Source organism: Pelmatolapia mariae, linkage group LG13 (genome assembly GCF_036321145.2).
Source record: "Pelmatolapia mariae isolate MD_Pm_ZW linkage group LG13, Pm_UMD_F_2, whole genome shotgun sequence".
In the NCBI taxonomy this organism is placed as follows: domain Eukaryota; kingdom Metazoa; phylum Chordata; class Actinopteri; order Cichliformes; family Cichlidae; genus Pelmatolapia; species Pelmatolapia mariae.
In genome coordinates this window covers 20,520,126-20,541,004 of record NC_086238.1, presented here as the reverse complement: position 1 = coordinate 20,541,004, position 20,879 = coordinate 20,520,126, and the positions used below count along the sequence as shown (strand labels likewise).

Genomic DNA, 20,879 nt, shown 5'->3' with positions numbered 1-20,879 from the left:
ATAAACAATGTGAAGAATAGAGCACAGCATTGAAGGTGCTGTCACAATCTAAGGCTGCTTGCAAACAAAAGCTTTAACATTTATGAGCTATTCCCTCTGTGACATGGATCTAATGAAGTTGAGCAGGAAGTTAGAAGCGTCTAGGCTGTACGATGGTAATATCTAGAGTATCATGTCTCCTCCTCCTGTGTCTGTCTCCATGCTACCCCTTAGCTCGGTCGTGATTACAATTGGAGGACACATTGTGAAAACAAGGCTTCTGCTGGCACAGCTGAACTAGATTTTCTTCTTTGTTGGTGTCCCAAACATTTGTTCTGGCTGTACTATCGACTCAATCAGCGCATCCCTTCACGCTGCCTTCCTGTTGTTTAGTTTGTAGGTGTAGGTCATAGTAGCAGTCACAATTGGATGGTAAGATTAGCTTTTGCAGGTCAACTTTGTAGCTGTCTGATTGTTCAACACAGGACTGCTGTGTTTGAAGCCACAGCCAAAGATGATCCTATCACTCTAGTCAGCTTGTGTCTCAAAGTGTGCTGTGAATAATTGCCCTTAGTTTCATGTGCTTATTCATAGTCGGGTTATCAACTACAGTAGAGTGCTTTTGTAATGCCTGTAGATTGGAGGGGCAAGCACTGACTTGAAAGCTAAACAGCTGGTGCTACTCAGTGAGGCCAGCAATGAGAAGAATCAGCCTATTTTATTAGAATATTTTTATTGCTTTAGATTGCCGTAGAACACCTCTTCAGAAGCCGTTATATTGCTCGCCACAAAGCCACCCGTCTTTTAAATAAAAAATGTAATTTTACCTCCCAGAATTCAGGAGTAGCTGGTGGCCGATGCTGATTAGCGCAGCTCGGTCTGTGTTGTGTTCTGTCCTGATTGTCTCTAACTTTGTTGTTGTCCTCCACTGTGTGCATGTCTGCAACTGTACAAATGACTTACGGAAACAGGTACATGTCATGAAATCTGCCAGCGATGGCTTTTTGGCAAAGGTGAAAACAGAACTTAAGGCTTTGCTTGGCGTTGAGCCATTTTGACTGCCAGCATTTTCTAAAACAGCATGAAAGGTCCAGTGCAGATTTTAAAAAAAGCTGGGGGGGGGAGATGTTTTTGAGGTCCTCGATTGATTGCATTAGCTGCACCTAGATATCACGAGGTGGAAGCCATCTTGACGATGAAGGCTAAACAAAACAACAACCTCTCCTCTCTCTCGGCTGACAACTCCCTGTGACGGATATCGAGACGTCTCCAATACACGTAATGGACTTGGCAAGACCTGAGGTGGCTGGACTCGGGTCTTCTACTGCACTTTGTCATCCAATCACCTTATTCTAATGCTATTGCATTGTTTAGTCAACCAGCCGTCCATTTACATCAACCCATAACCACACAGCCACACCACAGGAGCACTTAATAGAATTAGCAGGTATTGTGCAGCACATTTTAAACACATAGACCATTTTAAACGCACACACGCACACACGCCAACGCACTCACGCACACTCAGTCACTCCCTGAGCTCATGATCCCCTGTTTGCCGTCAGAGTAATGGCATCCCAAGCTCTGCATTCAGCGTTTGCCCCTCGCCTTTAACTTGTCATAACTCCATACTTTCCCCACTGCGGACAGTTTATTCACTTCTTTTAAATATCTAGCCAATATTGTTGTCATGTTTATGTTATGTACTACATATTAATAGCTCGTAAGGCACATTTGTTGCATTATTAAATCATTTTTCACTCGCTCTTCATTAGGAAACAGGAAGCCGAAGCTCTCAGCTGAAACAGCCGGTTAATTATAGGCCTCATAACTTCCTAAACTGGTTTTAGGGAATGTTTGCGACTCTGTTCAGCTAGCCAGCACATAAATAGACAAAAATGAAACGGCCACATGGCTGGGAATTTGCAGTCATATGCCCTCTTTTGCCCTTGACTGAGTGCTTTATTTTGCTCTTCAAACCTCAACACTCCACTGCCATCTTTGCAGACAAATTGCTCTCATATGCTTCTCCCTTATGATTAACAGGGAACAAATTCACATCAAATAACCTCTGTATTGTCTTTAAGCCTCATTTTCTAATGACATTACATAGGGCATGTGTAAGTTTATTTGGAGTGACTCATCTGTGGTCAGGGGAAATGAGCAATCCCTTTGCCCCCCCCCCCCACCCACCCACCCACCCCTCTGTTGAACTGTTACCTATAAAAACAGCCGTACGCTCTCAGTCAGAGGGTGTTTCCTGCTCGGTGTAATAACAAGGCCCTTTCTCCTTGTCCCATTCCTTGGCCGATTGATTTTTGTTAGGAAAATTAATGCAGTCGCGCTAAGGCTGTGGAGGTCAGAGGGAGACGGGCTTGAACAGATGAGGGGCGGTGCTGGGTAAACAGAAAGGAAGGAAACAGCTAGGGGACCCCCAGACTCTGCCTGATGAAACTTACTGTGCATTTAACGAAGGCGGAGCATGCAGTCGCTTATGATGTATTGTCTCTGTCCTGTTTTATGCACACACCAAAATAAATCTCTTATGACTGAGCAAGCAAATATACATGCCCATTTATTGACTGGGCTCACTCATCCCATGTTGTTTGGCTTTCTTGGCCTTGTTTTATGTTGTGTGTGATTCTCTTTATTGCCTTGACACAAGCTTAAAGGCAAAAATAGAGCCTTTACACTTTATGAGATTCCTTTAAAAACTTGAGTCACGACAGTCGACTTCTCGCAGTCAGCAGACCCTTTCATTTCATGCAACTCCTTAAAGATTAGATGCTTAGATGCTTTGTATGTGTTCCCCCCCCCCCCCCCCCCCCCCCCCTAAAAGTAACACAATCATCCCGATGAATAGACGTACCTCTGTTTGACCCCATAACATATCCAAGTGGTGCCTTTTATAAAGGCATAAAGCAAAGCATAACCATATTTCAGTGAATAATGTTTCCCAAATGGGAACCAATCTAACACAAAGGGTGCCCCAGTCAGCTGGCTCCCTGCACAAGTTCAAGCCACAATAGCACCCTGTGTGCACCATGCTGTAGCTAATTAGCTACTCATTAAAGAGCCCTCTTATTAGATTGGATGTTATGCTCTTTCAGTTAAATTCGAGCTCTTAATTTTAACAGCCTAATTACATTTCTGAAAAGACGAGAAAAAGAAAAAAGACTTTTCAAAGCAGTCTCTGGCTGAATAGAAGTGATGCTTTTCTGAGAATTCAGAGATCCAAATCTTCTCTTCTTTGACGGTGAGATTGCAGATTTGAGATATTAGGAGCATAAATCTGTAGAAAGAGGAGCTAAATGTGTAATTGTACAATGTATTTAATAGTTTGCTTTTAGCTGATATTCTGTACCCTCTTTATTGGCTGTACAAAGACTTTTGTTCGCTGAAACAGCTGGCTAATCATCAAAAACCCTTGGTTAGCAAAATATTGTGCATGCACTGTGTCTCAATTCATGGATCTCTTTTGGTACACTTGTGTATTTTCACAAGTCAAATTCAACAAGCTACTTGTATCTGATGAGATACAAATATTGTAAAAAAAAAAGTTTTTTAGACTTACCTATTCTTAACGTAGCCGTTCACACCAACCGTGTAATTTCGCTAGATGTAATTGTGACATTTAGTTTTTGGATCTAGCAAAATTCTTTTCCTCACGTTTTTTTTTTTTTTGAAAATAAACAGATCTGACCATAAACAGATCCAACCATCAGACTGCTGCATTTGGCAACAAGTGTACTTGTAACTCAGAATGTGTACTGAATATATAATCATATGGAAATAATAAAATGTGTATGATACATGTGTGATCCCAACTCTGCCAACAAGAACTCAAACTGCCCCACCGACGTCCTGAAATATGTACGAAAGCAGTCACCACCTTTAACTTTAACTGAATCTCCATTTCTTTCTTCTGTTGTTTAGACACACTAGGACACCAACTCATCATCACTTGATGTTGTAAAGACCTTGAAAAGATCCCACTGAAGAAGTTTAGAAGTCCAAGTTCTGAAACTAGTTGGATTAAACTAGATTTCTTTAGTTCTAATGCAGAGGCAGTCTTTTCCAGGCTGTTATACAACGATGCACTTAAAATAGCATAAAATGCATCTGCAACTCCTTGTAGGTGCACTGCCACAATCTGCAGGTGGCTGTAGCTCAAGAATTAGAACTGTCCTCTACTAATCAGAAGGTTGTTGGTTCGATCCTTACATACCAAAACATCAAGATACTGAATGCAGAGTTCGTCGGAGTGGGAATGTTAGATAGAGAGGACTTGGATGTAGAAAAAAGTACTTGTGTATGTGAATGGGTAAATACTCTGAATGCTCAAGCAGAGTAGAAAAGTTCTATGAGAATTAAACCATTTAAAGCTACATCTTTATGGTGTCACCTGCAAAACCACAGGCATGTTAATGCAACAGATGTAGTGTACACAGTGTATTAAGCTCCGCTTCTATGCGACATGAAGATCAACAATACATTACCACCTGGTCATCTGTCGAGCACTCAAAGGGGGAGACCCAGGAGACCTGCTGCAGACCTGCTCGGGCCCCTCCAAATCCTCTTTTCTCCCCACATTTCTGTGGGTGTGATATTTACAGGAGAGCAGACGAGGGTTTGCTGCCACTCTCGCCCTTGGCACAGGACCTCTGCTCCCTCGCAACTTAAAGCTGTCTTTTAAGAGAGGCCATAGGAACAGCCGGATGCTGTGATTGTACGGATAAAAAAGAAACATCTGCGTAAGAAAAGTCCCCCTTTTTTTTATTTATTATTATAATAATACAATAAGAGGGGAAAAAAACGCATGACATAATTTCTTGTTATCTAAGAAGCTAAGGCTGCATTTACATTTGCTTTTCATGCAGCGTCCATGTGCTCTTAGGGGCGATGCACTGGAGTATAACTAAGCTAGCATGCAGGATATCCAACCATTTAAATCAAGCCTCTGGGAATTTTACATAACACATCATTGGAGAGCATTGGTTTTTACATAAAGACAAAGAAGGCCACAAAGAGCCACCGGACGGGCGTCTTAGCCTGAGACGAGCTGCTGCGTGTGTTTTTGCAGACTCCTCTAAAGCTTCACGGTCCTGTGGTCACTGTTGTGCGGCGAGAACGCCTCTGCTCATACTCAGACAGCACACAGACAGAAAGCTGCTTATTTTTTTTATACATCCCAGGGGGAAAAAAATGATTTTTCTGAGCACGACCTCAAAACTGAACCCTTTGCTCTGATGGGGTGACTACCCGATCCCGAGCGTTACGGAAGCGCTCTTGAGTCTTCGCGCCTTAGCAAATACTGTAGGCTGCCATCGATTGTCCCTGTGCAGCAGGAGCTGTCATATTTTATAGATGTTTCATGGGATCGCTCATGATCTAGACGATGTTGCCTTCATTTAGAAAGAGTTGTGTTTGTACTAAGGGAGGAGGAAGGGCTCTTGATGCAGAGAAATGGGGACCTTCGTGATAAGTTCTTCTCACAAGTGACAAAGTAGTGCCACTAAGATGCAGCAAACAAATATATTTCATTATGGGACTCTGGAATAGAGCTGTTTCTCATTGGGCAGCCAAGGATGCCACTTTATCATTACAAGGCCACATGAGCGAGCCACAGGCAGCGTGGGACAGAATCAAAGCTGCCACTGGACACAAGCTGACTGATTACTTTTCCAGCTCACATCACAGCTCTGACAGCTATCCCAGCATCCTCAGGGACAGTTGAGTTTGCTCAATACTGATTATTTGATATCAAAAGTTGCGCCCACTCTGGCCCAAATGTTGACATACTCTATATGTGTTAGAGTTCAGCTCAGATTTTAGCATTGGGTCACTATCAGCCCAGGAACCAGTGATCTAGTCATAGAAGCAAGGTGGAGATGTATTTTTTTTTAAAACAGCACAAAAATATAAATTGTTATCAGTTCCCACTGGTCATCTGTCAGAATTTTCTACGGCTTTACCTGTGGTAAATTTAGTTGATTGGACATGATTTGGATCCATAGTGTACATTGTAATGAATTGTCCGTGAACGTCAGAGACAGGATTGGTGGTATAAAGATGAATGCAGCAATTTACAGAGACATCCTTGATGTTAACCTGCTCCAGAGCACTCTGGACCTGGGGACGAAGGTTAATCTTCCAACAACCCTAAGCACACAGAAGATTACAGAAGAAGAGTGGTTTCAGGACAACTCTTGTGAATGTCCTTGAATAGCCCAGCCAGAGACCAGACTTGAACCCGACTGAACATTTCTGCAAAGATTTGAAAATGGCTGTGCACTGATGCTCCCCATCCAACCTGCTGGTTGAGGTTCTGCAAAGAAGAATGGGAGAAACTGCCCAAAAACAGGTGTGCCAAGCTTGCAGCATCATACTCAAAAAGACTTGAGCACGTAATTGCTGCCAAAGGTGCTTTACAGAAAAGGCTGCAAATACTTATTTACATTTTTATAGTTTAGTTTTTTATTATTTTCAATACATTTCCAAGAAAGTCAAACAAACTTTTTTGAGGTGAAAAATGAATTTAATCCATTTTGGAATAAGGCTGTAACATGAAAAAATGTGGAGCAAGTGAAGCACTGTGAATACTTTCTGCACGCACTGTGTGTGTGTGTGTGTGTGTGTGTGTGTGTGTGTGTGTGTGTGTGTGTGTGTGTGTGTGTATAAACTTTTCAAACTTCCTTCCAGTCTTAATATAACTCCAGTGTTCAGTTACAATTATATTGCTTCCAGTCATCCTACAGCCTGTGTGATCCTAATTTAATCAGTTCTTTCACAAATGAGTCCTCATGAATAGGCACAATATTGAATCAGATAAAAATATAGATTGATGAACAGTCCATGACAACATTAGCAGCCTTTCCAAAACGCGGGGTAGAGGGAAAAAAAAAAATCAATGGGCTCAAAGACCTGTCATTTGCATGGGCCTCTTCCCCTAATGGGAATACTTTTTATAGACGGGGAATTACAAGTTGAAATATTCTTTTTGATTATTGGACATCCATAGCCAAATATGATTTACATTAATGAGCATAAGTATATTAAAGACGTTGTATCCCCCGGCATGCGAAACAATTGAATAATGGCTCTGGCAACCAAGCGGTGGCCTGAGAAAATAGAGAGGAGGTAATGTCACTTTAATTACTAATGGATAGATTAATTCAGACTTTGATTTTTCATCTTTAGCAACAATCTAATAAGGCAAATATTCATCATCTTCATATCCCATTTTGAAATGATGGTTTTGTCGAGCCCGGACAACACGGTTATTTAGAGAAAGTGGCCGTTTACGCCGGCCTCTTAGATCAACGGTTTATTTAAAGTTGATATTCCTGTGAAGAAAGAAGAACGGTCCTTTCATGCCCAATTGCAGTTGTCTGAAACACTTAGAGCTGAGAAGCTGATCTTGTTAGGAGGAATAGACGTTGTATGATTCCCCTTTAGATCAAAATAATAATTGTCCCACACATTGCTCTCCGGTGTTTGTCAAAGAATACGCGTTCCATCCTGTTTTAGTAGTAGTTGGGCTTAAATCTAGATTAAATTGTGCACTGTAGTGTTTTGACGTGAGATCATTAATGTTATATAGTTAGACACCAATCTTATCATTGTGTTATATAAATCATGGGGCTAGGTGACCTGAAAAGTGCTTTGATAAACTGCTCTTTTCAAAAGCACATCTTTTCTTTTTTTTTTTTGAAGAATCTTATATGCTTTGGTAAATTTAGGCAAATTATAATATACAGCTCTCAATAGATGTTTTTTAATGTCATTTTGATTATAATCTAATGTACTGCGTCTCCGCTGAATCATCTTACCTCAGGAACATTTATTTATAAATTCATTACACAAGTCCTGACCATGACTATGAAGGACACGCATATGGTTCTGAAAAATGAAAGCAAATCAGAAGCGCCTTAGACCTGCAATTTTTTTAGTGGTCAGCAGGGGCAGGTCCTCCGATTGCAAAAAGCCTGCAAATCTGTGACCTCAGAAAACACTTGTTTATGAAGTTAGTTATTCATAACTATGAACACTTGGTTTCCACAAATAGTGAAAATGCACTGCCCGAGGCTTCAAAATGAGTCGTTGAGGTCAGCGTGGAAACTTCCATCTTTTATATACAGTCTGTGATCACTACATGTAGATTGGTTGAACCGGTGGCCAACTTTGTCAGCATATTTTTAAAACATTTGTGTTACATTTGTTTTTGTAAATGACATAATGTTGCCATAGCGCACACACACACACATAAACTTTACAGTTAGTTTCACTGTAGCTTTTATAAATCCTGACTTCTTGCTCGGCTAGAGATTCTTAATGCCTGGACACAGAGCTCATCCCTTACAATTTAGTGCAAACATCTGTCAGTACTTTTCCTTTTGTACTAGGTGGTGTTATGAGACGGATTTGTCTCCTTTTTTCTTTATTTTGATAACGTGGAGTAGATAAAAATTAGAGTAAAAACAGCTGAAACCGGTCCAGTCTATCAGCGATGTGTGACCCGGCAGTGCAGAAATGTGTATTTGCTAGCAAAGGTGTGTGCCTGTTTGTTTTAGTGACTTTTGGGGGGGGGGGGGGTTTCTTTGAACAAAACTTCATTTGCGTATTTACATTTGAGAGATAACATAGAAGATTTTGTGCAGGTTGAGCAGACATTTCGTAAATTGGTTTGTGAAATACACCTACTGTTCTGCAAATGTTAACAGCGATTCAGTAGAGTTTTGAAAGTAGCTGAAAAAAAGCCTCTCCTTTATATTACTGTAGACCAGACCTTCCCAAAGTGTGGGGCCCGCCCCCTAGGGGGGGCGCAGAGCCATTGCGGGGGGGGGGGGGGGGGGGGGGGGGGGGGCATGACAAAAAATACAAAACAAAACAAAAAAACAATGCTTGGACACTGCTAGCACGGGGCGCCTCCACAAACGCAAATCAGGAGATGAAGCATTGCTGAATATGTTTCCAAACCAACTTCATTCTAAGCCAAAGACTAGAAAATATGGTGAAGCATATCTTCCCTTTGGTTTCACCTGCACAAGTGCCAAGGTAGGTCTCCCCTGCATGTCGTGAGCACGCGCTGGGTTCTTCAAATCACGGACAAACAGTATCCCACATTCTTGATTTTTAGTTCACAAACACTTGTTGTAATTACTAACTACTCCTGACATTTTGGAGATGTTAGCTCTTTATACAGTAAAGTTACAGGGGGATACAAATAATATCAGGCTGATCCTGCCACAATTTGTTCCCCCGGTTCAAATCACGGACAAACAGTCTCCCACAGCTGTTTATGTTTTTGAACCCATTTTGCAGAAGGATTGAAAAATGTATTGATAGCAATGTTGAATATTATTACACAGGGAAAAAAAACAACTACATGTAAAATAATTACACCGTGACGCCTCTGCCTTTCTAAATAGAGGGACAGTAGCTGCGTGTGTATATGTAAGCGTGTAAAACCTGCAGATAGTCAGATTAACAGTATTTTGTCTCTGTCTGCCATTCTGCAATTCATCTCATGTAAACAATAAGCGGCGCACAGCGTGATGTGAAAAAAGGCACATACCTTTGACGTTGCGTGACGAACTCTATATTCCTTGTCCACACGTAAACGCAAAGAAGGAGGTTTAAAAATCTCCGTTTTCGGTGATTCGAAACGCCGTTTACGTGTGGACGAAACAGCTGCGTTTTCAAAAAATACCCGTGTAGGTGCGGACGTAGCGTAAAAGAGTTAGTAGTTTATTTTATTACTACCTGTAATTTATGGCAGATTACTCGTATTTGCTTAATTGTTTACTAAATGTTTGAGGTGTGAAATAAATCGCAATGGAGCAAAATATGGGTGTGTGCGGTTGGAGGATGTGCGCGTGCGTGCGCATGCGCGCGCGAGGGGGGGCACGAACATTTTCTTGTAAAACAAAGGGGGTGGGGGGCAGCAAAAAAAGTTTGGGAACCACTACTGTGATACTGCAACAGTAACAGTGTATAACAAATCACTGAATTAAGATGTAATGAAATTACAAACTGTATATTGTTCCCCATGTTCCCTTTTCTCCCATTTCCTGTCTGTCTTTCTGAGTCAAAGTCAAACATAGAACAATATATATATATATATATGTATATATATATATATATATATATATATATATATATATATATATATAGTGTATGTTTCTATAACTAATATCATTGCAATAGATTTATATTCATCTTGAATTCAGATAGCTGAAATGTTAAATGACCTGTGATTAATAATAACTGTGTAGTCTGAACTAGTGTGACCAATTGCTTTTTTTTTCATTGGTCCCAGGGCAGCAAAGCTTTTGCAAATAAGCCCAGATTCCTTTAACCTAAACTGATTAAACAATATTTAATCACACTGCTGTTTTCAGTCTGAAGTGATTCTAACAGAAGCTGACATGCAGTGTAAATATCCCCTGGCATCTTAAAATTGTGTTTAGCACTGAAATTATGGATAAAGAATTTGCTAGAGGGATTATAATGAAATCAAGGCAATTTTGGATTGCTTCTGAATTTGGAGACAAATTTAAAACAGAATGGCCAAAATCAAAGCAGCACAGGCAGAGATATCCTGGCTTTAGACGGAATTCAGAATGTGTGGTGCACCAGATACATCCTACATTTCCCATAATGCAACTCAGTAGTGTCTTTATTAGAATCCCTATTAGTTTTAAATGCATGCATTGGTATGTAACTGCAATTCATCAGCAGAATTAACCCTGTCTAGGCTATTTGTTTCAGATTTGGAGACTCTGTCAGGCTACATAAAGTCAATTTAAAGATGAAACATAGGCTTTAATCTGTGGTGGCCCTAATGTACCCCCCCAAAAAACTACATACAATACAATACAGTACAGTTTTATTTATATAGGACATTTAAAAACCCAAAGGCACACCAAAGTGCTTCACAATAATACAGAGAATCAACACAAATCAATTAACAAAGTACAGATCGGACACTAGTACTAGCATAGACAGAAGGTAGGCACTAATAGACTGGAAGAGTTAAGTAAAATAGTTATCGAACCTCAATTCAGGAGGAAGGTCAGTTCATGAATACAAAATATCAACTAAGAAGTTAAAAACCAGCAATAAAATTAATTATACGTTTAATAAGGGTATTAACTGGTCAGGAAAACCAGGTTAAATAAGTAAGCTTTCAGTCTTGATTTGAAGGATTGGATAGAGTCTGAGGCACGACTAGAAGCGGGGAGGCTATTCCAAAGTTAAGGTGCAGCTGAAGCAAAGGCACGATCGCCTCTGGTCTTCAGCCTAAGCTTAGTTTGGGCCAGGGGTAACTGACCTGATGATCTTAATGCTCGGCAAGGAGTGTGCAGATTGAGATCAGTGAGATAACTGGGTGCAATTTTAAAAGTGAGTGGCAAAATTTTAATCTCAATGCGGTATTTGATTGGTAACCAATGTAACTCAACAAGAGCTGGAGTGATAGAATCAAATTTTCTAGCTCCGGTAAGAAGGCGAGCCGCAGCATTCTGAACAAGTGACATTAAAAAACATAAAAAAAAAACCCACATTAATAGAAACAAAAATTGACATCAACACTTTGTTTCCTGTAAAGTGAAATGTTGTTGTGTCCTGCACCTTTTTTGGCAACTGGATAAACTGGAGTCCATAATGCAAATTAAAAAAAGCACAAGGTTGGTTGTTAAGTTTCCTGCTTTTGAGCCTGCTCCTCATTTGCAAGGCGTACCTGCGTCAAGCAGCGAAAAAATGCCCTCGCCGTGGCTCCATTTCATTTACTTTAACCACGAATTTATGCTCGCTCTTCTGCCATGCAAAAGACGGTTTTGCCCAACCTCATTAAGAGGTCACCAGCGGCTCAGGCCCCACAGGTGTAATCCCATTTACTTTGATCCTCACTTTTTATGTCCTCGTTAAAAGCTGCTGAAGTAGCAACACGGTATTAGTAAATACGCAGCTGGAATATATATGAGCATTAATCATTCTCTCTCTTGAACAGGCCACTGCTACCTTTACTGGAAACTGGGGACAGGGCAGAAATGACGCTTTCCAATTCAGACGTTTTCCTTTAATTAGAAGTGCACCGAGGTATTTTTTTTGGTTTTTTTCAATAAGTTTTAGAGCATGCATTGGATCAAAATGTGCATCATTTCTTTCTTATTGTTTTATCAGAAGACATTTATTCAAACCACTCTGTATAAAAATAAAAGCAAGGTGCTATTACTGTGTGTATCGAACATTTTTTAACAAAGTTATCAAAGTCTTCCATCAGGATTATGCTGAACCAGCCAATGGTGTGGTCTGGAGCACAAAAAAACAAAAAAACAAAAACGCAGCATTATAAAGTAGCTCTTTTAAAGTCTGAGTCATATCATGTAGACGCGTATTCACTTTTCTTTTTTTGTTGAATGTCATTGCTGTGATGGTTTTATTGCTTTAGACCCCTATGCCGGGCAGGTTAGAGGAGCGACTGCACGACTGATGAGCGTGGCAGGAAATTGGCAGATGGAAGCATCCATTTCACCGCTAATTAGGGGGTCCAGAAGCCCGCCGACTGACAGGGTTCAACCGGGCAATGTAGTGCCTGCCAGCTCCCATCCCGTGCGCTTTATAAAACGCTCTTTAATTCCCCGGCACAATATCATTAACTTTGTAAGTGGATGAACACAATGGACAAGCAATTTAATTAACTTCTACCATTGAATGTTGGAGGGGAGACTAAATGAAATTAATGCACAATATTTCCCAGGGAGGCAGCCAACCTTGGGAGTGGGTCTGGATTGTTGGCAGGTCAGGCACTGCCGTGGGTTTGGCCAATTATGCCTTGTTTAGACCCATCCATAATACTTTCTTCAAAAGAAAATAAAATCAGTGGTTTCGAGATCAATCATGAGCGTGTGTCGCTCTGCATTCTGGGAGATTTTAGAATAATGAAGTGGAAGCCCGGAAACACTCTACCAAAAGCTTTGAGTCAACAGCGCTAAAATACAGGTATCATAACTGATCCGTGCAGAGCCGGGGGGCTTACTTGAAGTAGACGATCAATAAATGCCTGAAATTGGGAAATACAGGAAAAGGAATACGGCGATATGTCTGGCACCGTCACGTCACATGTCGTGTTGGAGGATGAAGCCTGTTATTATTTTGATTACCCAAACTTTTGCTTAAATAGGTCAAATATGAGCTTTGTTATTAGTTTAATGTGTCTTAGTGAAATTGAAGTAAACTTGTAACAGGTTTATGCTCTAGTTTAGGAATTCAATGTTTCAAATAGATTACAATACCTACAGTTAGAGATCTGCCGTCTTACTTTTACTTTTATTTTACTTTAAATAACTTGGTTTACAAATAAAACTCTGTTTTAGGCCATCTTTATATTACACACTACTAGTGTGCTTTGGTTGGCATATTTTAATAGAGCTGTCCCAAATAGTTCATTAAGTTTAATCTTAGAGTATAAGGTCCTCACTATGCACCTGTGACACTTTTACTTTAACTGTGTTTCACTGATGTGCTACTTTTATTCTTTATCCTGCTACTGTAACACAAAAATGTCCCTGTGGGATTAGTAAAGTGCCTTCTTACCTACATACCTACCCAACGAACCATTCAGTCGTTTTTCACAACTGAATTTTTGTTTGAAATCGCAGATCACAGCTGCGAGCGAGAATGCTAATTATCCAAAAACCTGCCCAGCGAACGAATGTCCCCATTACTCATTATTATCCTCATTACTTACTGTAGCTGTATAAGCAGTCGAAATGAGTTTCAGGTGCACTGTCAGAATCTGAATCAAAGATCTGTGGTTCCTCTTTTAATTCTAAGGGATCAATACTGGTCCTGCTTTGCCCTGTAAACCAATTTTCTAGCAGAGCTCGCACATGATTTCCTTCCCAGGAGAAGCAGAAGAGCATTAAGGGAGAGTAAGCTTAACTTAAATCTTAATTACTGTAAAATAAGTAAATAAATTTACATTAACGTGCTTCCTCTAAGTATGTCTGTGAACACCCTAATTCCTTGCCTGCGTCACTTACCTATGGTCCCCAGCACACACATCCCAGAGACAAGGGCTTCTTCGGGACGTGACGGATGGCTCCAACACTCGAGCCGCTTTCAAATCACAGGAAGTGACAGAGGAAGTTTTAATGAGAGTTTTGTCTGTGTATCCAGTCAGGCCTTCCAGGCAGCTGATGAATAATAGACACTGTGGCTCAATACTCTGAATACTCAATCAATGGCACTGGGAGAGGGCCTTGGCAAACACATATGGCAGCCTGGGGTGGGCAGCGGGCTGAGGAGGGGTAGAAAATACTTCTCCATCTGTATCTCCAGGCTGAAAAAAAAAGAAAAAGCAAGCCACCTCTATTGATGCCTCTCACTTTTGTGCCGGGGTGTTTTCTTCGCCGGCGATGACAAACAGGCTGTTTGTGCGGTATTGGAGGTTTGTGCAGAGAGGCTCCTGTGAAGGTGCTCTTTTGGTTCTGGATCCTGCATATCAATGGGTCCCTCGCTGGGATGTGGAGGGCTGATCTTGAAAAAGATCTGTCAATTCCTAAATCCAGTAGCTGTTAGAGCACACAGCATGCAGTTCTATTGTCTACTAATGGATTTGCCTTTTGCACTTTGATTCAGTGTGTTTACAATTTAGCCATGTATAAATGTTAGAGTTTAGTGAGTAATGGGGATATCATGTACCTATTAGTCAGAGCTTATGTCTCTGCTTCCTTCTCTAAGCTGTGTGGGGCTAGCATGTGTGCCTGATGTATTGCAACACCATTTCTTCATGACAGCATATCTGATTGACCTTTCCGATAAGACTGTGTGTGTGTGTGTGTGTGTGTGTGTGTGTGTGTGTGTGTGTGTGTGTGTGTGTGTGTGTGTGTGTGTGTATGTGTGTACACATTTGTGAGTTGTTTTTGGGGGTTACGATTCTGCGTGCAGGTTTGTGTGGACGTGTGGCATCACTCGTGATTTGTCAGATGCGGGGGGCTCCAGGGATTTCTGAGCAATGAGATATAAACTGGAAAACAGCCCATTCTTGTCTGTGCTCTCCAGAAGGCAAAATGCCACGGAAAACTCTGAGGAGATATTTCTCTGCAGGTGGCTGGAACAAGCTTGTAGCCCACAGACAGATAACCCTCATTACAGGGCAAGTGTCATCACTTTATAGGATTATTATGCTCTAATCAAAGGCAGTATTTTTTTCACCTTCATAATAATTTCGCACTCGCCTAGTTATTTTAAGGGAGTGTTTTAAGGGAACACAAGCGTTCGGGATACGAGACAACCAAACCAAACAAGTTTTATTAACCAAGCTTACTTAAAATTGTTGCCACATGGTTTTCTGTGGATTGACTAATGGATTAATAGGTCAGTCACTTCAGCCCTCACACGCACCCAGTCCTCCTTTGCACTGAGGAATTCCAACAAAGCACACTAACACTCTGTTTTTCCTCCTAATAAAATGGTTTAGTGCTTTGGCGTAACTTGTGGCTTGTTTATAACCTCTGTCATGGCCTTGATGTTGTTATGTTCCCACAATTCATAAATTCTTTAAGTATTTATGGTGCAATCTTATCAGTGAAGGAATGACCCCCAAATTACAAAAAACAAGACTTTAGTTGTGAGAAGCTGCGTTTTAAGCTTGAAATAGGCCAGAATTACAACTGCAGTCTAATATGAGACCGAGTGAACTGCAGTGTTACAGGAAAAAAATGGCATTGGAATACTAAAAGAAAAGAATAAAAACTATAAAAATGTGCTATAAAGACTTCGGTTTATAGACTGTATCCAAAAGATGGCATGCATGTACGTAGTTAGCTTCTAGACTGTGCACTGACTGAATTATCAGCAGGCCAATGTGAGCTATTTGTTCATATCTTGGGACATTTTTAATGACCGAAAACTAAAAATGAAAAAAAGTAAAGAGTATATGGGAGAAACCTTCAACCATGATATGCATGTCGACGTTACATCGTTTGCCCACCAGAGGGCACACAATTTCCTTGGTGGCAACACATGTTTGGAATACCACATAGTCAGGCAGAGTGTAAAAAAACAAATTTCACATTCAACTTGATTGAATGCACGACACAAATTTTTTTGCTTTGATTCTTCGTTTAAACTTTGTCGTCACCATGTAAACGCGTACGTTTCACCCACATTTACTCTTAAAACAGACGCCTGGAGCACGCCTGTGAGTAAAAAGTTAATCCCAGGCAGGCCTCGGTGTCTACACAAAATGACTGAGAGCACAACAGCAGCAGTGACGACGATGTTGTCATAATTTAACATGGAGCCAGAAATTATGTTCCCCATTTAATGTGAAATGATATAAAATATGATTTCAACTAATATGTAATAATATTAAAAAAAAATAAAGGTTGGACTCTTTCTTTATTATTATAACCTTAATTAAAATTTACATCATCAGAATGTTATTCAATGTGTAACCACCACATGGTCCTTTAAAGGCTTACAAAAACACACTCATTCACTAGCACACAATAAAATACTATCAGAACTATTTTTGCCTCCCGTTAATGTCTAAAGCCTTCCAAGAAGACAGCGTAAAGGTAATGTTTTTTGTGTCTTAGTTGAGATTACCTACCTTATTGTATTTGAAACTAATGTAATTGAGATTCTATACTTATTTTTGAACATTTTTATTTTTATTTCAAAATGGCATGTACAATGCTGTATGCGGTTTAAAACATTGCAATGTCTAGAAAGGAAATCAATGAGCAGTTAATTTTAAGAGACCTTCAATTTTTCTCTTTTGAGCATTTATTATGGCACATTAATAAAACAAAAGTATATTGAATTACTCAATTGATGGAATAATCAATAGAATTCTCGATTACTAAAATAATCTTAAAAATCCTACGTTGTTCCAGCTCTACTTTAAAGCTTCAGTGACAGCATTTGGCCACCACTATGTTGTTGTTGTTCGTGTGTGTGTGTGTGTGTGTGTTTTTACAAGCCAGAACTGACCACATGTGAACGAGTGGAGTAGTCAGCTGTCATGTGTTGTGGAGTGTTGGAGAGCAGAGGACCCAATCACAGGCACAGGGTGCAAACTGAATGAACTAAAGAAGCCTTTTAATAAGATTGAGTCACACAACTAAACACCAACAGACAACACATCCCAAACTGAGTTTAAATAAACCAATACACAAGGAGGTAAACCAACGACAACATATGCACTTAGGAAGTTGATTGTGATGACACACAGGAGGATAAACCGTAATGAAAAACCTTTTTAACGACAAACAATAAAACTGCTGAAAAACCCTGGATACAGACCGGGGACCACCACAGTCAGCTAATGATACCAGGCCTGGTCGGGAAGCTGCATGCATGAAAGCTTTAACAAAATCCAAATGTGTAAATTATTTTAAAATAATCACCCATTTTTAAACCATTTTTTGTATTGGGATGTAATTATACTTATTAGTGCAAGCTACTGGGAGTCTATGGGCCAGTTTCAAATGATCCATCAGGAAATGAAGTTTTTGGCACTGCGCCTTGGTTGTTCAGCCCTAGAGGCCTTTGGCATTAAAAAAACAAAAAACACAAGGGCCCAAAGAGCAGTAAATCCACCCTTTTACAGACAGTCCTCATCCACAGATTTGAATCACTGACTTCTATTGCCACAAGAAGCAGTAATGCACAATAAACACTTAATTGCATCACCTGCTTTCTAATTAACACCCGTACTGCTCGCGTGTTCTCATCATCGTCCTCTACAAACCCACGAGCTGCACTACAGTGTCCGAGAGGCAGCAGAGCATTACCCTCTGAAGCTATACAGCGATGACACCGGAGTGTGTATGTGTCAGCTCTCCTGGGGACTGGCCCACTCTCCCTTAGCACAGATTGGAGGTGAGACCTTGAAGAAAAATTATTACTTTTATGTTTGCTTTATGGCTCATTTTTCACATTAAACGCAGAAAATCTATTCAGAGGTCACAGAATTCCTGCTTCTCTTCACGAGCCAGAACTAATTTTTGCAGCCCTCGGTATCGATAAAGCATTCAGCGGAGCAAAGTATGCAGGCTATGTACTGCCGCTCTCAAGTCTCTATTTTCCACCAGCCAGTCTATTGGGACTTGTTCAGGCCGTATCTGCTGGGTGGCGGGTCGGTAGGGGGGGGGGGTTCTGGAAATGTCAACCGCACTCGCACACGTGCACGGAGAGAGCGCGAGCCCAGTCGCCGCGGTGTCAGTGCGCCCTTATCTGTGAGTGGTGCAGCCAATAGGACTTGTGATAAGAGATAGCATTGCCAGATCGAGTCATAAAACCCCAGCTTTTATGGCGCGGTTATTGTCTTTCTGTCTACAATTATAGTGATTACTCATTTCCCCCTTACCTCCCCCTGCGGACCTCATGGTGCACTTAATAGACTGCATTTTACTAATGGAAAATTAAGTAGCCGCTGTGGCAGTGGGGTTTATAAATATGTAAAATATACTTTTAATTATTTCAAGTGAATCTGACAGCTAATCAATAAAGAGGGACGTGACAAACATACGTTTGACACAGGCCATTGTAAAGCTACTGGTAAAAGATAAGCATGGCCTGTCAGCGCAGTCCAGCCCTAATGAATATTTTGAGCCTGTCATGTAAAGAGACAAATGGATTAATTGCGCCCCGCTAATATAATAGCTTCTTCATGGAGAGTGCGGGAGAGAGGCAGGCAGGCAGAGGAGAGGAGAGGGAGCCCAGCAGCTGCTGCTGGGATCTGAACCCCAGTGTCAGATGAATATTTATTAGGGTTGAGGGTTAAGTAGATTTTTGCGATTACACGGATAGCCACTTAAGCATAGTTGTTTATAATTTATTTGATAATTGATTCATGCGGGTTTGTTTGATGTCATATTAATTTTATATCTGGTAGTCACAGGCGCTGGGGGCAAGTGGAGGTATCAGCTTCAGCTGAAAAGGACAGTTTGGGGGTTTATTTTTTAAAGAAAGTAAAGTTTAGATTATTATTATTATAAAATAATATAATTATTATAAAGTTTATTTTTTACTTTTATGTTTGGATGAGCTCCACAAAATGATTAATTACTAATTATTTATTTAACCCTTTAACACCAAGTGTGTCGTATTTGAGTTTTTGTGAGTTTGTGTGAGGTTTTGAGACCTCTACCACATCAACGTGTGTGTGTTTTTCCTGAAAAACAAAAATGCCAAATGTAGCAAAAATGATACAAATGGAAACACATATATGCACATTTATAATTTTCTTTTTAACTTGTCAGGAGTTTTAAAAAAATCGAATTTTCTAAGAATTATTTTTGGTTCAGGCTTCAAAACCAGAGACGCTGCCCATCACCGTTCCCCTGAAATAATTAAGTTTTGAACAGATGACGAACATGAGTCTATTTTATTCAGTTTTGCCTGGTAAAAAAGTTACACCCTGAATGACTTGCTAACATTTTTGTCTATTAATTTTCAGTTAATCTAGCAGTAAGAGGCACTTTGACCTGGCAGTAAATAGAACAAAAAATGCAGCTGCAAATTAATTTCTAATAGAAATAAAAAAAAATTCCCTTTTTTTTGTAAAAGGAAATATATCACAATAATACGGCATAATGGTCTTTTCACTCCTCTACTCTGTGAAATATTCACACAAACAGCAGCAGTTAGCATAGTGGCACCATTTTGACAAATGGCACCTTTATGCCTCCCTGGCCCTGCTTTCCTATCCATCTCTGTGTCCAGGCCCGTTGTTGGCACTTTAAGGTGAAAGAGAACATAAAGACAAGTGAGCACAAATAAGTGTAGGGGGGCCTTCCTGGAAACTGTCCTCTCGCAATGGGAAGCTGCGACCTTGAGTCCTGCCTTCACCCAACGCTGTCCCCTCTCATATGCACCCCCCCACCCCCTCCTCCTTTTTGCCTCCGTCTGAGCAGGAGAGGGATTGACGGGAGGGAGGGGAGCGCGGCGACGGCAGTGGTTCGGGTCACCAAGCGCGGTTCTCATCAATTAAATGTGCGACAGTGTTTTCTGTCGGCTGAACTTATATGTCAAGGAGATGGGCAGGACCTCGTGTTTGTGCTTTTGACAAATCAGCAAATGTTTAATCTCAAGATGTGCCGGGCGCTCATAAATAATGCAGAGGCCAGGCCGGGCCCGAACTCTCTCCCAGCGTGTTGGAAAGAGTGCGGAAAAAAACGGGAAAAGATCATGCCTTGAGCCCCCCCTCACCCCCTCTCTTCTGATATCTTCTCCTTCTTCCTTCCGTCACATCCACCATTACTCATCTATCATTTCCTGTACATTCGCTCTTATCTTTCTCACTCTTTTGCAATAGTTTTCTCCCTCTACTCACTTACGTTTTAATCTGGTTGCTCTGGTCTTCATAGCTGAAGCTCCGCTCCGCTCTCTGGCTCTGTTTTGAAGGGGAAAAAGGAGACTCGGAATTATCCTAAATCAAAGGTCTGCTATCTCAAAGACACAGGGGATTGAGCTTGAGCTTTGCCTCGATTTGCCCTAAATGTAAAGAGGCCAACAGAAAAGCAGTGTAGCGGACTGTGAACCGCATCAAATCCCCCTCTGCACGACTCTCACTTCTTCCCACAGACTTTGATTGGCTCGTCCACCGACTGGGAAAGTTTCCTGATTGTTCACAGGGAAAATTAAGATTTTAAGCCTATTGAAGTTGATCTTTGCTCATTGAAAAGTCCATCTGAATGTGTCCTTTGAAAGCTCAAATTGTTGACTCGTCACGTTAGAAGACTCCAGAATAGGGTGCACAGAGGCCGGGCTGCGAGCGTACTGTACCGAGAGCACGGTGCACCTGTTGTTGTGTAGCCGGATGGTGTGTGTGTAGTGTTTGTGGAGTGTGCTGTGGAGTGTGGAAGATCTGCGCTGGCTTT

The 20,879-nt window shown here is 40.9% G+C and overlaps 1 protein-coding gene across 3 annotated transcripts in view; it reads left to right on the top strand.

Moving 5' to 3' along the window:
* LOC134640273 (inositol polyphosphate-5-phosphatase A-like) overlaps nucleotides 1-20,879 on the top strand; it is a 149,569-nt gene that overhangs the window by 66,575 nt on the left and 62,115 nt on the right. The window lies entirely within an intron of this gene.